Here is a 6,098-nt window from a genome sequence, read left to right as displayed (position 1 = left end):
TAAATTATTATGTGTTAAAAATGAATCAGTAAAATATGTGGTATCTAAGGATAAACCATTTTCCAGTATTAATGCACCTGAATGCAGCATTTTTGACATGTAATTACTTTATTATAACTCTTTAACTTGTGTAAGAAACTCATAATAAATCAAGATGCTTTTCCTCTTGAAATCTCTTTTTTTAAAACAGCTGCCCAGACTGTCTGAGACAGATGAACTTCATGAACCTCTTCGTGATCAATCAAATCTAGCTGAGACACGCAGGTCTCATCTGGCTGAAATATTTGAGGTGAATGATGAACATACGATCAGCCTACGTCAGTTTGTACACAGCAGGGAAACCACAACAAAGATTTATTTCCCCAAACAATTAAGCTTGAAAATTTGCCTAAAATTTTGCTTGTATTTGTTGAATACTGAAGTGAAAAATGCAAACATCTGTCAGCATAAACCTGGAGCTAAGCTGCCCATATAAAGACATTCACAAAGTAAAATTTATTTTCCTGAGTTAGATATGTTCATCTTACTAATTTGTAATAAATAATAATTCAACTATAAGCAAGACTTACATAGAAATGTAACTGAAAGAGATTCCTTAACAGCCAGCTCACACTAGTGTAATTTCCCCTCCACCAAATGTGACTTCATTAGCAATGAGGTGATAAAGAAACTGTAAATCACAGAGGAAATGTCTATCACAGGACATAAATGCAGCTTGGGTTTAACATGTAATTCACACAACACTTTCTGTCTTTTCCCAGCTGTCCTTGCTCAGCTACGTCTTTGTTTATTGAGCGCCGCTGGTCTCTCTCGATATCCTGTGCTCGTCAGTAGATAGAGTGCCCTTTGCACCAGACAGCCAAAGACTCCACACAGTACTGACATTGTACTTCACATGTGACAGTAACAGCATCCTCTTTTATTGAGCTGATGTTCTCTGGACTGGAGGTTCTTCTGCCTTTGTTTTCATACTAATGTATGGATAACGTGCTATAAATGGTCTTGGCCTGAAGGCAGGAAAACAGGGTGGAAAGACTTACATGCAGCTGTAATTCAGCTGGTGATTTTAATTTTAGGGCAGAAAGGGATTGGTAGTGGGGGTGAACCAGATGAGGCTACCTGTGTTACCATCCTGCTGATATCTCCAGTGTTGAAGGGCAGAAATGCTGTATTGGATTAATTGACGAGGTTGGATAAAAGCAGAGACGTACAGTACAGAGGCTGCAGCATTAACGTTCTTTCAAAGAAACTCTGGTTACTGGGAATACTTGGAAGCAACTCACACAGGCTTTAGGATCACTTCTAATCTTTTCATGAGAAATTATGCATTAAAATGCACTTCATACCTGCTCAGCCAGAGCCTCTGACAGCAAACGGATGGCTTTGGATTAGGCTTCTGCTTTGGCTAACACAGCTTGGGCCTAACCTAGAGACAATACAGCATGTGAACTAACATCAAGAATATATATTTTTGGGGATTTGTGTTAAACTGCAGGTCTTAAAGACCCTTTTCTCAACATCCCTAAGGATTTAATGGATGTAACCCTGCCAGATTTGTTTTACGTGAGATCCTTGTATAGTGTTGTAACAATCTGCAGGCACATACAGTAATTAAATGCTTTGTGGATTCAGTGTAATAACAGCTTAAGACCTTCAATTACGTAATTGATTCAAGCATGTAACCAAGCTGAAGGAAAACTCCCAGTTTAAGGGTTGTTTCTTTAAGTCAGATGTGAAAGGCACCAACTGGCCTCTTTATTTGTCTGCTTGGCCTACTCTCCCCCTGAAATGAGGACTTTAGACTCAGCGCTTGGCTTCCACCTACACAAGGAACTCGTTTGAAATATTTCGCTCCATGGAGACTAAATAATCCTGAAATCACCCTGTAGTTGGGTGTAATAGTTTTCGTAATCTCTAGGATCTCCTAAGTGTTGTAACTTTCTATTTATCTTTGTATATACAAGCTAATGTAACAAGATGACATGGGAGGTGGACTCTTTAACACGAGGTGAACCTTGTATGTTTGATTTTGTAATGGAGGCAGTGGCTTCCCCACCTGTCTGACGCCTGGTTGATGGAGAGGATGATGTTTGAATTAAGAGACTCCCTCACCTTGAATACCAAAGACCGTCAAGTTACCTAACTTATTTGATTAACACAGAGCCGTGCTCCATTTCTTACCACGAATACTTTATTAAAACACATAATGGTTTCTGCAAGTTGAGTCACTGCATATTCTGAATCTTTGACACAATAACTGGCCTGGAAAGGCACAAGGGATGAGACTTAGAAGAGGATATTTCATAAAATAATTTCACAAAGAAGACAAAGACCTGGTGCCACCTGCTGGATCAAATTCTTAATGGCACGCCTTAGAAGGATATAAAGATGCTTTGGTGAAGGATTTCATCAATTTGCAGCATCACATTGTTTGTGTGAAGATCAAGAAATAAGTGGTCATTCAACAACAAATGATCACAAAGGTTTATAGTAAGATAAGACAAAGTCTAACCTATTGATACAGCAGTCTGCTCAGAAATCTTAATAATTTTCTTAAGGCTTTGCACATAACTATGGTAACGTACAGTAAGTAGGTTTAACCTTAGTAAAAAAAAACAACAACAAAAAAAAAAAAACAACAACAACAAAAAAAACAAAACAGACCAACAAAGTTGGGATACAGATGCATTTATCTAAACAAACCTGTAATGCTGATCAGCCACATTAAAACTTCTTACAGAATATTGTATATTAGATTCCACTTGAGTTTTCAAAACAGCGCTGACCCATCAAGGCATGCTAACAGCAATCTGGAGGTTGGGTAGGGTCTTCTCTTGTAATGGGTAGCATGGAGGATTGGTAAACAAATTTTCTTCCCAGAATTCAAGTTGTGTTTGTTCTGCAGCAATGTTAAGTGGGTGGTTTATATCAACATCCACCCAAATAGCAAAATTTCTCAAGAGACCACTGAATTGTAACAAGAGACTTAAGCAGATATTAGTGGCTAAACAACTTCCGGATATGTTATGTGTGTTATGTGTTAGTAGCCAGAGCCCTCGATATACTCATAGTTGCGACACCCGTTGACTTCGCTGTAAGAGCGCTCACGTGGGTCATGGATCTCCAATAGTTCCAAACAAAGCCCGCGCTGCTGGACTCTACTGCGAACAGACAGCAGCGATGGGATTTACTGAGGGTGGAAACTAAATAAACATATTATTGCTGCACATACACGTTTGTCACTGAACGCTTTATGTTAATGTTGATTTAACAGATTAAATAAGTGTAACCTCTCAACCAACAAGCTAGCATTTATTAAAGATCAGACATGATGGTCCTCATTAGCCTCTATATTTCTTACTGCTAACCGTCCTTACAATTCACTTTTGTAAGTTTAAATGATTAGCTTGTTAGGGCTTATTTCCATCTATTAAAGCCAGCAGTGTGGTAGCATGTAATGTCCCAGCAGTATGGACTTAAAAGTCAAAAGACACAATGCAGAAAACACCGAAGATCCCCTTCAGACAGGACTGTGTCTCTCAGCTGCATTTCAGTGGTTTGTATTTAAAAGTCCAAATCTGCACTGTTAAGCTGGATTCTTTTTAAAAAACTTGATCATGCTTAGTTTATGTTCTTCCCTTTTTGTCATTTTTTTTAAAATTATGCTTCATATATTCTTATGTTTTTAATGTCTTTGTAAAGTCCTTTGAATCATCATGTTGTTGAATTGTGCTGTACAAATAAAGTTGCTTTGCTTTGAATGTAAAAGGAAAAAAACTTTTAATGACATAAGACAACAGGGCAAGACAATAAAGTAAATAAATCAGTTTCAGTGTGCATAATGAAATGATAAAAATAAACCTTGGGGAAGGAAAAATGACAAACTCATGGATGTCGGTGTTCCTGCCTGCTGCTCCTGAATAAATTATTTTTTTTAAAAATGACAGTAATGGCAGAACGTAAATGTAGAACAGCTGTAACATGAGCTAATATCAATGAGTGTTACCAGATAGGTAAACAAGTATGTGTGGAAAAGTAATGAAAGAGTAAAGAAGGAAGATAAGAGTGATAGTCAGTGAATAGAGATGCAGAGGGGAAATATGTTTATTATTAATTAGGAATAAATTTAGGTGATTATTAGTTATTGCTAAAACATGGAAAGCAAAAGGGGACAAGGCAGTTTTAATAAATATTTAAACAATTTAAATAAAATTTAATGTGAAAAAGTCAGTAGGCTCTGGATAATTACCTAACAGGTCAACCACTCTGTGATTTACTATTGTATGTAATGGTTATATAGAACATGTTACAGACAAGAAAACAATCATTGTGAACTGTGCAGTATTTGGATACTCCAACCGGTCTGAGAGGGGCTTCCCAATGTACCTAGAACGGAGGAAGAGGTGGCTTGTAATGGTGGGCAGGAAGGATTTTAATATGGCTGCACATATAACAACAATAAGAAACTGTGTAAGGTATGTTATGTCTACAGAGGTGACAGAACAATACCTTTTTATTAATTTTTTAATACGTTTCCACTAACCTAAGTCATATTGAACATCCAATTCTATTAATCTATGAATAACAATGCACTTGATCAGTACACTGAAATAAATAATATAAGACAGTGACCACACTTATTCAAACTAAACAAAAAAGCTGGGAGGCCATATATCTATAACATGCAAAGACAAAGTACATTTAAACAAAAACGTATCACATTTAACAGACACGATTATTTTAATGCAGGACGTCCGACAGAATGTACATGTATGTTTTTGATTTATAAGACTGTTATTGCATCGACTTCTCTGAAAACTAATGGAAGCATTGGGGAGAAACGCAGTCTGATCCGGTGTTTGAAACTATTGAATGTCTACAGTAACCCGGAAGTGCGCCACCATTTTTTGTACAAGGGAGTCAATGAGAGTGTCGCAACTCTGAGTATATCGAGGGCTCTGGCTGAGGTCTGCTGACTAGTCACGTCCTGTTGTCCCGAGGTCCAGGTTGAATTGAAGAGGTGACAGAGCTTTTTTTTTTTTGTTGTCAGCCCCAAATTGTGGAACAGCCTCCCCATTAATATAAGGATCTCACCAACTGTGAACATTTTTAAATCTCGTTTAAAGATTTATTTTTATTCTCTTGCTTTTAAACCAAACAGCGTTTTGGCATTTTGGCTGATTATTTCTTTCATGCTTGTGTTTTCATAGTCTTTTATTTCTGTTTTATTCTGTTTTATTATTTATGCCCCCAAAATGTTGTTTCTATTTTCGACTTAGTTGTACAGCACTTTGATCAACACATGTGGTTTTTAAATGTGCTCATAAATAAAGCTGACTTGACATAACTGCTGAAACTTTGTGAACATCGAAACGATTGTGAGCTACAGACAGTTTAAACAGTACTGGGAGTTTTTTTTCCTGAATAGAATATTCTGGGTGATTTTGAGAAGGTGCCTGAAAAAAGTGCAGTCACTTCATTTTTATCCTTTGGAACTACAGAGAGCCCAAACAGTCAGAGCCTCTAATGTGGATTTCAGTAACAAAACTATCCAGCGTGTATCTAAAGTAACGCTCAACAGTGTTAAGTACACAATCTCATATATGTGTGATAGATTTAGTACATTCAGAAGCAGTCCCACTTTTCTGGAAGATCAAGTGCATCTTAGACGTCATGCGGATTCTTTGTGGTAAAATGCTGCTTTCTATGTTGTATGAGCACCACTTGTGTGCATACAGTCAGAGCTCCAAACGTTGTGAAAGCAGATGATGTTGAGGAAGGGATCATCTCTGCCTTCTGCACATACTTTGTCTTCAAGCTGGCATACCTGACACACCTGAAGAGCTGCATGGTCCAGAGGTGTATGGTGGTGACCAATCTCTGCCAATAACTGTTAACAGGACAGTAAATCTTCTTTATTGACTCCATTATGCCACATGTAAGCTGAGCCTTGTCGAGTGTGCAAACAGAAGTGTATGAATAGTAGAACACGGATACTTTTTGCTGCTGTATTCGTGGTTTTCACAGTGTGTCTTTCTGCAGGTGCTCCTGATGATTGTCTGCTGTGTTTTCATATAGAGGCCGTAGGACATTTTTTG

This window comes from Melanotaenia boesemani, chromosome 24 (genome assembly GCF_017639745.1).
Source record: "Melanotaenia boesemani isolate fMelBoe1 chromosome 24, fMelBoe1.pri, whole genome shotgun sequence".
In the NCBI taxonomy this organism is placed as follows: Eukaryota; Metazoa; Chordata; class Actinopteri; order Atheriniformes; family Melanotaeniidae; genus Melanotaenia; species Melanotaenia boesemani.
This window is presented reverse-complemented; position numbering follows the sequence as displayed.